Source organism: Lolium rigidum, chromosome 1, assembly GCF_022539505.1.
Source record: "Lolium rigidum isolate FL_2022 chromosome 1, APGP_CSIRO_Lrig_0.1, whole genome shotgun sequence".
Lineage (NCBI taxonomy): Eukaryota > Viridiplantae > Streptophyta > Magnoliopsida > Poales > Poaceae > Lolium > Lolium rigidum.
The window spans coordinates 45,295,806-45,313,953 of NC_061508.1; the positions used below are offsets into that span (position 1 = coordinate 45,295,806).

Consider the following 18,148-nt stretch of genomic DNA (forward strand, 5'->3'; position numbering starts at 1 on the left):
CCTCTCTCATTATAACTTTCAGTAGCAACATGAGCAAACTCAACAATATAACTATCACATAAAGCATTCTTATCATGAGTCTCATGCATAAAATTATTACTCTCCACATAGGCATAATCAATTTTATTAGTTGTAGTGGGAGCAAATTCAACAAAGTAGCTATCATTATTATTCTCATCATCAAATATAGGAGGCATATTGTAATCATAATCAAATTTATCCTCCATAACAGGCGGTACTAAAAGACCAATATCATTATAATCATCATAAATAGGAGGCAAAGTATCATCAAAGTAAATTTTCTCCTCAATGCTTGCGGGACTAAAAAGATCATGAAAACCAGCTTCCCCAAGCTTAGAATTTTCTATATCATTAGCAACAATGGTGTTCAAAGCGTTCATACTAATATGTTCTATAGGTTTTTTAATTTTCGCATCAAACCATCCATGTCTTAAATCAGGAAATAGAATAAGAAGCTCATTGTTGTCCATTATGCCTAACTAGTGTAAACAAGAAACAAAAAGATGCAATTGCAGGATCTAAAGGAAATAGCTTCGAGCACACACACAACGGCAACGAGAAAAGTACTTTACCCGGGACCGGAGTATGAGAGCCTTTTACCTTTCCTCCCCGGCAACGGCGCCGTGAAAATAGCTTGATGTCTACGGGAGCTTCTATTCTTGTAGACAGTGTTGGGCCTCCAAGAGCGAGAGGTTTGTAGAACAGCAGCAAGTTTCCCTTAAGTGGATCACCCAAGGTTTATCGAACTCGGGGAGGAAGAGGTCAAAGATATCCCTCTCATGCAACCCCGCAACCACAAAGCAAGAAGTCTCTTGTGTCCCCAACACACCTAATAGGTGCACTAGTTCGGCGAAGAGATAGTGAAATACAGGTGGTATAAATAAGTATGAGCGAGTGGCAACGGCACCGGAAAAGTGCTTTGCCCGAGGACGAGTAAACAAGCGGTAGTAACGCAGCAGTAGTAACGCGATAGAAACGAGTAAACAAGCAGCGATAGCGATATTTAGGAACAAGGCCTAGGGGTTAGACTTTCACTAGTGGACACTCTCAACTTTGATCACATAACGAGAATAGATAAATGCATACTCTACACTCTCTTGTTGGATGATGAACACCACTAATTGCGTAGGATTACACGAACCCTCAATGCCGGAGTTAACAAGCTCCACAATATTCAATGTTCATATTTAAATAACCTTAGAGTGCATGACAGATCAACACAACTAAACCAAGTACTAACATAGCATGCACACTGTCACCTTCACACTATGTAGGAGGAATAGATCACATCAATACCATCATAGCAATAGTTAACTTCATAATCTACAAGAGATCATAATCATAGCCTAGGCCAAGTACTAACACGGATGCACACACCTGTCACCATTACACCGTGCGGGAGGAATAAACTACTTTAATAACATCACTAGAGTAGCACACGGATAAATTGTGATACAAAACACATTGCAATCATAAAGAGATATAAATAAGCACTTCACTATGCCATTCATAACAATGAATAAGTATTCTCGTGAAATATAGCCTAAGAGACCCACACGGTGCACACACTCGTCACCTTTACACACGTGGGACAAGGAGTCTCCGGAGATCACATAAGTAAAACCCACTTGACTAGCATAATGACATCTAGATTACAAGCATCATCATATGAATCTCAATCATGTAAGGCAGCTCATGAGATTATTGTATTGAAGTACATAGGAGAGAGATGAACCACATAGCTACCGGTACAGCCCCGAGCCTCGATGGAGAACTACTCCCTCCTCATGGGAGACAACATCGTTGATGAAGATGGCGGTGGTGTCGATGGAGGAGCCTTCCGGGGGCACTTCCCCGTCTCGGCGGCGTGCCGGAACAGAGACTCCTGTCCCCCAGATCTTGGCTTCGCAATGGCGGCGGCTCTGGAAGGTTTCTCGTACCGTGGCTTTTCCGTATCGATGTTTTAGGTCAGGGACATTTATATAGGCGAAGAGGCGGAGTCGGAGGGGCGACGAGGCGACGACACAATAGGGGGGCGCGGGCCCCCCCTTGGCCGCGCCGGCCTACCATCTGGTGGGCCTGTGGCCCCCCTCTGGCGACTCTCGGGTGTTCTGGATGCTTCCGGGGATTCTAAGATGCTGGGAGTTGATTTCGTCCAATTCCGAGAATATTTCCTTACTAGGATTTCTGAAACCAAAACAGCAGAAAACAACAATCGGCCCTTCGGCATCTCGTCAATAGGTTAGTTCCGGAAAACGCATAAATATGACATATAATGTGTACAAAACATGTAGATATCATCAATAATGTGGCATGGAACATAAGAAATTATCGATACGTCGGAGACGTATCAGGCCTCAAGGGAATCTACTGGATATTAAGGTACTCCTTTTAATAGAGTACCGGAGCAAAGCATTAACACTCCGTGAACACATGTGATCCTCACATCACTACCATCCCCTCCGGTTGTCCCGATTTCTGTCACTTCGGGGCCATTGGTTCCGGACAGCGACATGTGTATACAACTTGCGGGTAAGACCATAAACAATGAATATCATGATGAAATAATAACATGTTCAGATCTGAGATCATGGCACTCGGGCCCTAGTGACAAGCATTAAGCATAACAAGTTGCAACAATATCATCAAAGTACCAATTACGGACACTAGGCACTATGCCCTAACAATCTTACACTATTACATGACCAATCTCATCCAATCCCTACCATCCCCTTCAGCCTACAGCGGGGGAATTACTCACACATGGATGGGGGAAACATGGCTGGTCGATGGAGAGGCGTCGGTGGTGATGATGGCGATGATCTCCTCCAATTCCCCGTCCCGGCGGAGTGCAAGAACGGAGACTTCTAGCTCCCGAGACGGAGTTTCGCGATGTGGCGGCGTTCTGGAGGGTTTACGGCGACTTCGACTTCTCTCGTGCGTTTTTAGGTCGAGGCCGATAAGTAGTCCGAAGGAGGGCGTCGGAGGCCGGCCGAGGGGGCCACACGCTAGGGCCGCGCGCCCCCCTCCTGGCCCGCGCCGCCCTAGGGTGTGGGGCCCTCGGGCCTCCCCTGACTTGCCCTTCTGGCTCCGTAAGTATTCTGGGAAAATAGGGCCTTCTGTATAAATTCCGAGGTTTTTCCTGAAAGTTGGATTTCTGCACAAAAACGAGATACCAGAACAGTTCTGCTGAAAACAGCGTTAGTCCGTGTTAGTTGCATCCAAAATACACAAATTAGAGGCAAAACAACAGCAAAAGTGTTCGGGAAAGTAGATACGTTTTGGACGTATCAAGGCGCGAGAGGGAAGGTGCGACGAGAAAAAAGGCGTGAACCAACGGTTTATGGAAATAATCGCCGACAGGTGGAAATAACCCGCCTCGCTTTTCGTTGTGTCCGGCGTGCCCAGAGCGTCCCCTGTGGGGCGGGGACGGGCTCGGGGCGCTGGACAACATATCAGGTCGCGCTGATAAAAAAAAGGCTTTGGGGGGACGCGACTGAAAACGTTTTTTTATCCGGCGCGTCCCAAATCCTTTTGTAAGACGCTTTTAAAGGACGCGAGTGGAGATGCTCTTAAGCAGTACAGAATACAAAGTAGGATACGCCACACTGGGCAGTTTTGCAGGTTCAGGAGCCTCCCAAGTCCCAACCATAAGAGCAACTATAATAGTATATCTGGTTGTTGGCTATAAGCAAGATGTCATCTCATCTATAGTCAACATATAGCCAACAAGTACAATAGTTGTCTATAAGAATGTACTACTCATATCGTTCACACAACTTATATACGAGCACATGCTAGAGCTAGCTCTTGCATAAGAGCTCACTTACATTCTCTTTTCTCTTTTCTCTCCTCTAACTAGACATAAATATATTATTTTAATCTTTGTAGCCAGCTCACTAGAGTTTATTGTACTTGCTCTAACCAGATGGTCACGTTGTGTTTGCACGTCTCTGTATCATGCAATAGGTGTTGGTGTCAGTGTCACTCTCTCACAGTCTCACTCCTAGTTCCTTCATCAGCTCAGCTCCACCACACTTGGTGGCCATGAATTAAGATCAATCTTTCAGATCGAGCTGCGGTTTCAGCTCAGATGCCTTGCTATGAACAGGATGAACAGCGTGAGGTTAAAGCAGCAGCAGGGATTCGATTGAAATTACTCGAGCTGCATGCACGCATATCCGATCTATATAACTAAATCTTTTGTTTATAATCGTGTCATCTCATCGGGATGCCAAATTTCAGCCTATATACTATGTACAACAACCAGAGATTATGTTACAACACAGTACGGTTTGGGGGGGTGGGATCAACGCAAAAATCACCTCACACCCCGCCCGCGCCTGGGTGGGCGGTCACAGCTCCTTGTTGCCGCCGTCGTGGTCGTCGTCGTCGCAGACGCCGCGCTTGCCGTAGCAATGCAGGAAGACCCAGAGCAGCGCGGCGTTGAGCAGCGTGTTGAACACCCAGGCCCCGATGCCGCTGCACCCGCCGGCGACGGCGCCGCCGAAGTGCATCCACGCGACCCCCGCGTGGCACGCCAGGTTGCACCCCAGCAGGCCCGTCTGGCAGGCCAGCGCCACGGGCGCGCTCCGGGCCGCGCGCGCGACCGGCAGCCCGGCGCCGACCCAGAACCGGAACCCGGACGCGACGGCGTGCGCGAGCGTGGAGGCCAGGATGGCGAGCACCTGGAACGACTGGGAGAACTCCAGCCAGAGGAAGGCCATGGCCACGGCGGCGGCGTGCGCGAAGACGCGGGCGGAGGCGCCGCGGCGGCGGCGGAGCACCGCGAACAGGCCCCGCGCCGCGTGGAGGTAGCGGGACAGGTAGTAGGCGTAGGACCAGAAGAAGACGCGGCCGGAGGAGCGGGTGCCCGGCGGGAAGCAGAGGAGCCACCGCAGCGGGGTGGTGCGGCTACGCCCACGCCACGACCACCGGGTGTCGCGTATCTCCGCGACGGCAGACAGGATCGTGCCCGTGAAGATGGCCGCGGAGACGAATGCCATGAGGACCGCGTGCGCGGAGGGGAGGGGCCCGAGCGGGAGCGGCCTCTTGCGGCGGAGCGCGGCGAGGAGGGCGTCGAGGATCAGGCAGAGGGCGACGTACGACGGTACGCGGCGAGGAAGCAGAGGAGGGAGGCCCAGGTGGAGAACCAGAGGCCGACCGAGGGGCTCCACCGGAATCCTACGATGGCAGGGTGCTCCGCCAGCCAGTACCTGGCGTTGTTGTCGCCGGCGAGCGCGGCCATTGAAGGGTAGTTGCGGTCGTGTGGTTTGGAGGATAGAAAGGGATTTTGGAACAAGGACGTCAAATATATATACTCGCCTGGTAGTCATTTCGTTTGTCGGTCACACTTTGTGGACGGTGGACCCAGTCATGGGCAACCTCGGCCATGGCCCGGTCATAGTCAGACATGAAACTAGTTTCCAAGCTGCATATATATGCTTCTAAATATTGATTTAATCCCTTTGACGCCTCCTATAATCATAGCACCGCCTTAATTTTTTTCCAAATATTCAATAATGGCGGTCTTCTCGAAATACAAATAATTCGAAAACATGCTGGGAACAATTTTTTGACAAAGTCATACCTGATAAAGTTAGAGTAGCAAAAATTATTATTATCTATGATATAATATATATATATATAATTTGGAAATATGTTTCTCGGTGATTCTAATAGTGTTGATTTCATATTATAATAGAAAGTTTATAAAACTTGACTTTTACGCAAAATTATGTGCAACATAAATTAGGACTTTTAAAGGAAACAAGAGAAGACAATTGAAATGGGCTTGTCTAAAGAAATGGTGGCATGACCAGCATGGGTTGGTCATTGTTTTAGGGAAGGTAGGTCATGCATGAAACACGATATGCATGCTTGGTAGTATTGGGGATCCGTCGATACAACCAATCCTAATTAGGCTGGTACCAATGCATCACCCCACTATAGTCTCGCCACGTCAGCTTTTACCCCACTCTCACCCCACTCTCACCCCACGGTGCCAGTGCACGGGCTATAGTGGCAGCTCTCACTTCTCTCTCCTCCCTACCGCCTCGCTACCACCCCCACTAGCACCGCTATCGCCTCCCTCTCGCCCCGCTCTCGCCTCCAACGCAGGCTATAGGCGGGCGGTACCGCCCCCTACCGCCGGGCAGTGGATCCACCGCCCGCCGCTAGCGTCTCGCCCGCCTCTCGCCTCCCTCTAGCCCCGACGCGGGCGGTACCGCCCCGCCTCCAGCCCGCGTTGGCACCAGCCTTATAGGGAGCTCATGCATGAACAAGCGTGCGTGTGTAGTGTTCTCTTGAAAACGGGCGCTACTCGAGTGAAGAAGTGAGTCTAACTTACAATGAATGTACAATAAAAGTGCCTAGGTTCAACCGTTCAGGTCTTCAAGAATGTGATTTTTAGATAGTATTATGTTTCCGCTTAAAATAAGTACCCGGTCATTCGATATGCACCTTAGAGCAAATACAATAAGGTACAGTCAGCTGGCTATAAGAGATAAAATATTATAAGTTTGCTTAGTTGGAGGAGAGAGATTATGAGAGAGAAGAGAACTGGACTCTTATCTAATAGCCAGCTCTAGCACGTGCTGCTAGGCACTATGTGAGACTAAAAGGTGGACCATGTATTGTAAAAGTACTACAGTTTTATAGCTTACTATTGTACATGGTAGCTATAAGTTAACTATAGATGATGTGGCAAATTGTTATAGCCTGCTGTCAACTACATTATTGTTCTTGCTCTTATGGATGTGAGTAACTCTCAATGGACATAAAATCACCGTAATTATCCATCAGATAACAACATCGAAATATGTGTGCAGCTGGAAATTTTGTATGCAATTGTAACTTCATGTACAATTCTTGAATCCATGAATCACAACACAAATCCAATGGTATGGAAGTCGGTCAAGCTAATTTAATTCTCAGTCAACCTAGAATTAGTAAAACAGTAACTAAATCTGTTCGTCTGTTGCTTGCAACCGTGAAATTACTTGAGTGTGAGACCTCGAAATTCTTTAAAGAAATACTTGGAAAAAGTCAAGAGGGGGTCTGTTCGGGTTGTCTTGCTTGAGATCTGGTTTTCCAATCTTAACTTGTTTATATTCTTCGTGTTAGACCTATGTAGTTAATTAAGCTACTTTTTGGATTGCAAGTGTGCACTAAAAAATTGTTGACAACCAAAAGACTACTCATGTATCTGGATTTCATAGATTCTTTCAATAGTTCAAAAACGCCGTCTATGTCTACCAGGTGACATCATTATTCTTCACTGCATAGGTCGGTGTTTATTATATATACATCTAGCGAAATGTATCATACACTGTGCATCGGTTGCTTAACAAATCTCCCTTCATTTTAAAATAAGTCTCTCGACTTTTTTTAAATATAGATGTATCTATAATTAAAACATATCTAGATACATTCGTATGTAGACAAAACTGAGACACTTATTTCATGATGGAGCTAGTATTACATATGCTCCCTCTATTTCAATTATAATTGACCCTTGATTTATCTAGATTTGTATGAATCTACATACTCCTTCCGTTTCCAAAAAAAGTTGCTCAATTTTTTCAAGATACAAATGTTTCTATAATTAAAATATGTCTAAATATCTTCGTATCTTTTTCGATAAGGGGTGCTTTATTACTCCAAAAGTTTTTAAGCATTACACTCAACCTCTGCATAATTAGTATGCACACAGCAGTTTAGTAGTCCAGTATCAAACAAATGGCTATAAAAGAACGATGTAAAAAAGCCAACTACTATAAAACTTCATTGGCTTCAATCCTCCGACTATGCAGCCACCCATGTTAGGAAATAAGCTCCATTTCATCTTCGTATCTAGATGAAATTGTGCACCTCTTTTAGGGAAGGAGGAAGTACTAAATACACATACTGGGCCAAATGATGCCGCTAGTAGGATTACGTACTCCCTCCATCCAAAAATATGTTGCATATAAGTTTTACTCAAAAGTCAAACTTCGTAAAGTTTAATCGGCTATGTAGTAATATATATTTTTACCTATAATATAAAAGTTATATAATATAAAAAAATATTTTACCGTGATTTAAATAATATTGATTTGTGCCACAAAAGTTTGTATATTTTATTATATATTGAATAAAAAAAATAAAAAGTTTGACTTTCACGCAAAATTTTATGCGCAACATAAACTGAGACGGAAGGAGTATGTAGATAAATCCACATTAATTAATTTGGAAAAAAGAAGTATATATCCTTATCGTTCAAGGCATGTGCGTCATTGACCTCTGAGGGCTTCTAGATCGAGTCTGTTTTAGTTAGACAGACTAGACCAAATGGCTTGCCCGTGGAAAAATTAGTGAACTATAGCTTCAAGCTTCCATTCTTCTTCTTCTCGAACCAGGTTGAAGAGTTGGACGAACAACAACAAAGCTGTGTGTGTCAACTGCTCATGGATGATGGATGGATTCGCTTATCTAGATTAGTTTGAATGCAACGTAGTGGAGAAAAAGTCAATATTCTGGGTTGGGCGTACATGAGGACATGAGGTGGTCGGTTCTTGAACCCAGCGTGGTTTACGCGTAATAGTATTGGAATATCAGGCATGCATGCATGCCACTTCTATACGTCTGAAGCATATGTATTTCTTTCTTCAGAATTAAGGTCAATGAATCCTCTTTTGCTGACATCTCGAGAAAGTGGTTAAATTAACTTGCACTGATCCGTACATTGGAAGAAAAATCTGGTTGATGCCTAAAAATGGTTTGACTAAACGGATTGTAGTACTTTGTTAGTGCTGGTCTGCGAACATCGACATATGTAACTTTGTCTATTTGTTTGTTTGTCTTTAAGAAAGGAACTAGGTAGTAAACCTAATAGGTGCAGCTTCTCTGCAGACTCCAACACCGGAGAGGAATCGAAAAGCATATGTAGGCAGAATGTCAGATTTCTTTAAACAACATAGGGGCGCATGCAAATATTTACATATACTTACTCCTATTAACGCGAGCACACCTTACTCTACGAGCACCTGGTGTGTGCAAAACAACACTTGATCAGTGTTGTTAACTCATGGAATTTTTTTTCGAACCATGCAAGAGCCTTGCATGTATTAAAATAGAAGAGGGAAAAAACACAAAAGTGGTTAGAGTTTACAGAACAACCAAGGGGTTCACAAAAACTAAAGAAAAAAGAAGAACAACCAACTGAAGAAAAACAGACTACTCGACCTTCTAACTACACGGGAAAGATTAATTTCCTAGGAAGATTAAGCGACATGCACTAGCTAAAGACCATTGCCTCCCTTCTGTCTTGATTTGATCGATTAGCACATTGACTGGCTTGAATGTGTTGTCGAATACTTGAGCGTTTCTTTCACGCCAGATAGACCAAGCGACCAGTATCACCATGAAGTTCAGTTTGGTTTTGTTTGTTCCTTCCGTCCTTGCTCTTCCCTAATGCCACCATTCCTGTAGTGATCGATCCATGAGTGGAACGGCTTGCTGCAACCCAGCCCAGTTAACTCATGGCATGTAACTCAACGATTGCACACTATGGACAAATCGACTTCATGTTAGCATGCTCAGAAATGGATGGAGTAGAGTAAAGGGTCCTCAGCTTAGAGCTTGCAAGTGTCAACCCTTTCCTGTCCTTGTTCTTGACCACGGGCTGCCATGGCTGCAGAAATGTAATCATTTGGAAGAGAATGTAGTTCTACTTGGACAAGTAGTTGTCTTCCTTCTAGAAGCATGTGCTTGATTTGTTTGAATAATAAACTGTTTTCTGCCATCAACAGTCATGTACTCAACTGGATCAATTGTTTTCCAAGTCACAGTTAATATTCTGGCTGAATGCATCAGGTGGTTGGTTTTTCCAGAAACTTTTTCTAGAGGGGCAATGAATATAGTTCTAGATGCCGGAGAAAAGTTTGGATGTATTCATGTACAGTATGTAACTCCACGACTTTTGTGTAATTTCTCTTATTTTTTTCTAGAGAATGAAGTTGGGTTTCCCATCCTGACATGAAAGGTCAATCCCCTCCGCTCTGCTGCTGATATCTATAGACAGTTCCTTCCTGAAATATATAAAGGAAGTGATTAATTAGGAGTAGAATGCATACTCTTTTTTTCCGACATAAATAATACTCCCTCCGTTTCTAGATATGAGTTGTATTGTTTTTGGGGAAAGAAAATTAAAATACGCACGTGGAGAAAATATTACACCAGGTTTGAATGAGATTATTCCTGAATAATCGATGTGAGAAAATAGAAAAGTTTTGCAAAAGATAAGGAGATAGAATACAAGTTGTGCAACACAATACACCTTATATTACAATTTTTTCCTAAAAACATATACACCTTATATCTAAGAACAGGGGACTAGTACAATATTATCTAAGAACCCTATTTTATTGAAATAATCATTTTGACCTGCTAGTGTAGCAGAGGAATAACTGGATCTTCAAATTAAGGAATTGGACCAACTTTCAGAGATTGTAAAGCAATGTTTTGTCATGAAGTCACTATGCTTAAGCATCGTGTGAAAGCTGAATCTGCAAACAAACTATCATCCTGGCTTATTTCTCTTCCATAAACTCTAGGATCCTCCTTCTTTTATGTATACTAGATGACCCGGTGCGCCCCGGCGCACAGGCAAATGCAAGACATTAATATAACCATAAATTTATGTGACTGATGTTTGTTTATTTGTCCAAGCATTCAGTAGGTCTTCTACAGCCCTTAAGCCTGTATAAGCAATTTTTTTATAGAAAATAAAAACTTTCAAGCAACTATCTACAGATAACACATGTACAACACATGAGCAACTTTTTGTGCATCCAACCATTTGTTCATAGCAAAGAGAAATAAATGTGTATAAACATTATGTTTTTCGGTGCCATCAAGACATTCAATAACCCAATAAGTACATAAGAATACATCAGGAGCATCACTAAGAAGCAAAGAACAAATGGGCCCAGGCCACCAAATGGTCCTGATCATACTTGTATACCAAGATCACTATACATCATTACCGGCGGTTCCTCTGATATTAAGCCTATCAAACAAATACAAAAGAACTACAATCAAATATACAGTTGAAAAAATAGAACATACATACTGACTAAAAAAAGTGAGGACTATTAACCTTGCTATGAGGGCATGCGTGTGACTTAACAAGATTTCAAGTATCCTCTACTTTGGACTCCAAAAAAAAATGAATTTGGTAAGCACGTAATAAAATAGAAACAAAAGTGTTCAACCAACAGTGTAGCTATCTGCATAAGATACTACTTTAGAAACACATTATCTGGGATAGTTTTCAAATCTATTTCTCCCTCGGTCCATAAAAGGATGTCGGGAGGTTCGTCTAAATTTAGATGTATATTTATGTACTATAGAGTGTCAAGATACATTCGAATTTAGACAAACTTTCGACATCATTTTATGGATAGAGAAGTATGTTCTATCAGTACAAACATTGAGGTTGCGATTCCCAGCCAACAAACTGCAGCAACATGCATAGCTTCTACCACTCTACAAATCTATAATATCTGGGGTGATTTCTAAAGGTGTTATCTTCTATCCGAAGTAAAAACACGGATACACATTAACATAGAAACACCGACCTTACTCCAAGAAGCAGTACTCAAACTCATCAAGAACTCAGATTGTATACCTCAAATATCTCGATTTGATAGGGTGTTGGCTGGCGTATAGTGGCAAGTCGACAACGATTTGAGTCCGCCTAGTCTCCACATTGACGCGACCTCTTCCTCCAAAATGAATCTGAAACTAAACAATAACTAATAGCATACACCCTTCCAAATAATAAAGCCACAATTTAATCTATGGAGATTTTTTCTTGGGGAAAACAAAGTTACTTTAAATTCTTCACTACCTTAAGAAAAGCGTGCTATTACGAACCAAACATAGAATATGTAAAGGCATCCATGAAAACAATATGCAGCTTCCCTAAGCCGACGCTCCTCCTCCCATTTCTTCATCTTGAGAGCCGGCCTCATGGCACTACACACATAAACAACCAAGTAGAAAATCAAGCAACAAAATTAGGTAGATATAAAACCATAATCCGAAACAAGGATAGTAAATGATATGATATTTGTAACACCCCAGAAAACACGTTAAGGTCAGGAGAGGCACAAAACTTGACATAGCCGAATAAGCGCCAGAGAAGAGCAAAGCACATGAGCATAGAAAAGAAGCAACCCTGTGAAACTCGTACAACACAACCACCAATGACTCTAGGATGAACCAACTACACAGACACAAAGAAGGGCGCAGCGGCACGCCACACCAGATCGTGGTAATTGTGTAGTTAATTTGTTACTTAGTAAGATTTTTTTTTTGTTTTTTTGGAAATTGTAACTGAGTATGTGTTTTTACCTGTGGGTTCTATACGGTGGTGCGGGGTAGCTGTCATTTGAGTGGTCTGTGATGTCCTGTGTCCGAATTTAGAGGATGTGTCTGCATAGCGGTAGTGTTAATTGCGATGGTTGGTCGTCCGTGTATGGACATGCTTGTATCAGTGACTTGTGTCAGTGTTTTTGCAGTGAGGAAGCTTTGTGTGAATGGTTGCACTGAGGAAGCTTTGCAGTGCTTTCATATATAAGCTGTGCAGAATATTTGTTTTTCTTACCATGGAAGTGGATAAGGATTTTGTTTGCTTGATTCAGTATTCTTCAGAGGGGGAAGCAGTCGCTCCTTTTCATGATTAAGCGATATAGATTGCTGCCTCTATGTATAGGAGTGGTTCCCATGTAAGTCTGTGGTGGATAAATTTTGTGGGACCTGAAGTGTTTAGTGACAACTTTGTTTTACTATTTATTGAGGATGGTACGGTGCATATGTCGAGCGTTGCAAGTCTATTTGTTGTTCTTAGCTACACTTTCTCAGTCTTATATATTACTTAGAGGTAAAAAAAATTTGTAACCACTTCGCAATAAAACTGAAGGGATGAATTGATCTAAAGTATACGAAATACCATGCCTATAGACAACAAATTAATTGACCAAACGATCATTACATAAACAGAGTCCGGATATTAAGAAGCACATAATACAGAAGAAGCAAGCATGCAGATAGAATACAACATAAGTGATAGGCAGTACACAGGACTTAAACAGTTTGTCTGAATGTTGTCCTAGTCCTAGACATGAAAATAGTTAAGCCCAAGACGATGGGTTTTTAACAACCAGAACGAATGTGCATAAAGGAGTCTTTGTGCTACATATTGGGCAGATAGAGCAGTCTGGAAATAGTGCGGACGATAGCAGATATAATATCACTGACAAATGAACTGTCTTGGTGTGAGCATGCACATGAGAATCTAATCGTCTTCTGAGAAGTTCAGGTCTTTCTTTGACTTAGGGTTTTTGCCATCATCGATCTTCCAGATGAGTTGGAGACTACCTGCAATTATAAGTACTAGCAATGATTGGCGCGGCGGCACGCCGCGCCATATGGTAGCTGGTTTATGGTAATTTTTGGTGGTTGCAAATGTTTGTAGGCTCCGGTGAACGAAGGCCAACATCCGCTTGTCAACATTATCGAAATCGGTGGGACCAAGGTGCAAAGGCAGTGAAGCACATATAACTTGTAACTCACAATGTACAAACAAATATGAAATACATTGGCAGTGTATTAGCTGACGCAGTAACATATGACCACGACTATCATAAGTTATCTGCGATATCATCATATTGGGCATCTATGGCATTTCTTCCTTGGACATAGAAATCGGCTTATACAATAGGAGCCTATTTATGCAGTAACCTGTGACTGCATATCTTAGTTAGCTTACGTGTTTCACAAATCCCTGTACTCTCAGAAATTCTTTCATCAAGAAGGCCAGGTTCAGCAACACGCACATGTACATTCTTGTAGTCTGATGTTTGAAGCATCAAATAGCCTACAAAATACATAATTAACTATGTTTATTAGAAAATCTAGATGATAGACACACATGTTCATGGCAATCATTTCTACACGTCCTTCCAGTCCGTTTTTCCAGTGGTACTCAATTAGACGATTAGCAAACAACCAAGGGCTTGTCGTGTATAGGAGTTTAATGGTTTTTTCTCTAAAATGAGAATTTTAACGACTTGATATTGCCGTATTGGTAGCCTTTGCACTCCTGCATTTGTTTTGAACATGGACTAAGAGGTGGTGAGACGATTTGCTAAGAAGAAAAAGGAGACAGTAAATCCCTACCCCATTCTTTTCACTGGAGCAGTCTCCGCGTGCCTTGATTGGTAAATTTGTAGCCAACATCACACAACAAACCAAAAGAGAACTCAGCAATTCATGCATGCTTTTTTCCCATATTGATTCATGTATGCTGGAAAAGCTAAGCATCTAAAACGTTGAAAATTTAATCCAAATCTGCCAGAACCAATTTGGAAAACAATAATCTAACAGAACCATTGTAGAAGCACCATACGGTCGTCCGCACCCAACCAGGCGCTTATGTTAATGTAAGCTGTGAAGCTGGTGTTGTTCTCACCTGAGGTGACAATGGAGTTGGTCTTCGGCTGTAAACCATTAGTTCTGTACGGGATCATCTGTCGTGGCACATCGACCAGCTGGAGGGCCTGCAGGTTTGGTGCCGTCAGTGTTTGTCATGACAAATTGTACTAATAGTTCAGTTTGGTAACAAATCAGGCTAGCAGTGTTCGTCTAGTAGTATTTGATTTTGCAGATTTGGGATTGATAGATATTAGTCAGCTGATACCCTTTCCTGATTGTGTAGCCGCTGGGCAATTATTATTAAGGTGTGACTGTACCAGGCATAGAATCAGTATTTTCTTTAGTGTTTAGTGATGAGCATGAATGCTATTTGTAACAGAGATGGTGACTGACCTTTTTAATTAGAATAATGGAAGTGTTCTTATTGTAGTTGATAGTTGCAGTGCATTGTCATCTAAATGTAGCCGGTACAAAACTCCGAATAGTCCGGTGAAGCAAAATTACAGTTAGTTAAGAAGTATAGCTCGAGAATCATAAGAAAAGTAGCACCTAATAGGACTAACATAATATTTTCATAAATGTAGAAACAAAACTCCGTTCCATAGTAGTAAAGCTTGAAGAAGCTTTGTCCAGAAGGCAGACCCACTTCATAATGATCCAGTATCGTACAAATATGCATATGCACTATGGATTTATTGTCTTGTGACAGGGGAGCTATAGGTAAATATTGTGCTTTAGGAGGAGGTGCTTCCAGAAATTCTAATACTCTCTCGGATTCATATTACTTGACACTAATATAGATGTATCTAGACACATTTTAATTACAGATTTATCCATTTTGATGGCAAGTAATATGGATCAGAGGGAGTACTAATTTGAACCAATATACCTAAAAGGCTGGAAGCATAAAACTTTTTTTTCCTTTTGTAGAGATTGAATTTGTTTAGTAAGTCTTGGGTCAGTTAGTAAATTAGATGCTCACAAACATAAATGATTAGTCTGATACTTATATTGGCATTGTTGACAGTGAAGCCTCAGAAGGAACTGTCTATTTAGGAGGTAGAAGTAGCGGTTATTGAAAGTATAATTTATGTAGCTTCAAAATGACAATATAGGAAAATGGGTCTTGGTAACAATGACGGTGAAGTTTTGAAAGTATAATTTACGTATACATTATGACATATGACAATGTGCCACTTCATCAAAGTAACTTCTATCTAGGATTGCCCTGGATAATATTTAGAGCAACATCTAAAGAAAAGAAGTAAACTGTCTTACTAAATAGTACAACAATGTTTTGAATTCATATCTAGAGAGAGATTCAAATAGTAGGGTATGTAATAAGACCTATAGATATAATTTTTAAAAATAATTTATAAAATCAAATCTGCAGTACCACCAAATAGTATAGTTTCTTGAGGACTACACAAATATGTGACCATGTAGGAAGATCACCTTCTGATAGTTCAGGTTTGTTGCTCTTTCCTTTATTTTGCTACAACACTATTGATTGTTGTAACTCAACAATTAGGATAAAGAGGAACACGATTTATTGGATAAAATGGTCACACTGCAGAATGGTCTTGGTATCTATTTATCAAGTAAGAATTTCAGAAATAATTCATAACTAACTTTTCTGAACATCATTTTTGGAGAATGATCTCTTATGAAAATTGAACAATTAGAAAGCCGAGTTACTGAACCTTTTCTTAATTTCCTAGTTGTTCCATCTTCTCAAGACATATTAAAAGTATCAAGTGATCAACAATCAACTTTGTACACATTACACAGCAACTTAATGCGATATATAACAAACTGCAGGATACATGAAAGCCAGCTGTTAACTCGATTTGTTCAAAAACAAATTGTATATGAAATGCACGTACATCTAAATAAAACCTTTCCATCAAACACATAGACTGTTGTGAATGAGCTGGATGCGAATGCAGTACATCAGTGGAAGTATCTAAACTGAAAGTTGAGTTCTTAGGTTGATCTCATATACAATAAGACATATCCATGACACAACAGTTTTTAGTCACGGCTTAAACAGGTGGTATTACGTCAGATTGGCAGGATCTGAATATGCAAACCAACTGCTACATAAATATGTCTACATCTAACAGTTAGCATGAGCTGAATTTCAAATTATCCAGTTGGATAGACAAATGTTTATCTTATAATATACTCGGGTTGTCTAGCATTCTTGGTTCTAATTCATTCCCAGATTATCATCAGTATTATCCGTAGTCCTTCGGGCTATTCATTATCTTGGCTTCTTGATTTTTTGAGAGTTGCATGGTGGTACTGTTTGAAGATTTTCATTCAAAATTGAGAAAAAATGAAATACAATGCAACGATACTCTGTAAATACTAAATAGGCTTTTATATTAACCGTAAATGTAGCATTAAAAATGCATGGAAGGAAGCAACATGCAGGCGATGAGCAGTAGATAACCTTTACGTAATATCTGAACTCATATATCCCTTGAGAAAACTAACTGAATTGATATACTACACTTGGAACGTTATAATCTAGAACAATAACATGGTCATATAGGACTCCCAGGAAATTGAAACTCCCACCTACTGCATCAACAACTATAACTTGGTCAGTATGTCTAATTCAATATATTCAGGACCTTTGAAACATTGATATTTATTTTATTATACTCGTTTTCATATGTCTCAACAATTTCATCACAAAAACAACCACACCATATATAGGTCTTCTATTTGCACGTTACCTCAAATATATATGGATGTTGGAAGGTGGGATGTTTGCAACTGCGTATATGAAAGTAGCATGTTGCAACCAATGTCATTCTCACGAAAGGATTAGTGCAGCAGAGGGTTGATACCTTCATTGTGGAAGTCAAGGTGCTACTTCTTGCAGGGTACATGCATATTGGGCCTGTCGTCATGGGAGCAGGCCATGCCGACCTTCCCATAGCAGGTCAACCTCGTCACCTCGTTGTCCGCCATGAATTGTCATCGCAACATGACCAGTTTTTGCTTCGCCGTCCTCATCCTTTTCTCCCATTGCTGAGATAGCAACGTTGAGGTAGCGTCAACTTGGTCGTTGACGCCTCAGATGCATAGAAGACAGGAGACATTGCTCCAACTGACTTGCCTCTCCTCCCTACAGGCTAAAGCAACCAATCGAGTCACACATGTGCAAAATCATTTTTTTTCTTGATTAAAACGATAGGGATCAGACCAAACCGAGTCTGCCCGCCGCAGCGTCAGACCAATCTGCTTGAAGAATCACGTCAGTACACCTCCTCCTCTCCTCGCCAACAATTGTGAGATTGATTACAATGCAATGCAGCATCTTGGTCCTGCAATTAGTCATGAACAATCAATTTTTGTTTTGTCTGAACCAGAACAAATTCAGATGGCAAATAATGCATTAAAAAAAATTGTACCAGCATGTAAGGAAAACTCTCCTCAACTAAGATTATATGGTCTTGGCTACAGGTTACACTCGCTCTTCAGGGTCAGCCATCTAAACTCTGCCATCACTAAAAACTCCGATGGAAGAAGTTGAGTAGAGAGTGCACCCTGGAAAAAAGTACAACAAAGGAAAACATTATTTGACTAAATATACAAGATACATCAAGCGAAAATACATCAGAAGATAAAA

General features: G+C 41.6%; 1 pseudogene; it reads right to left on the minus strand.

Moving 5' to 3' along the window:
• Positions 1–4,376: 4,376 nt before the first annotated feature.
• On the minus strand, positions 4,377–5,269 carry LOC124707442 (annotated as a pseudogene).
• Between the last annotated feature and the right edge of the window lie 12,879 nt (positions 5,270–18,148).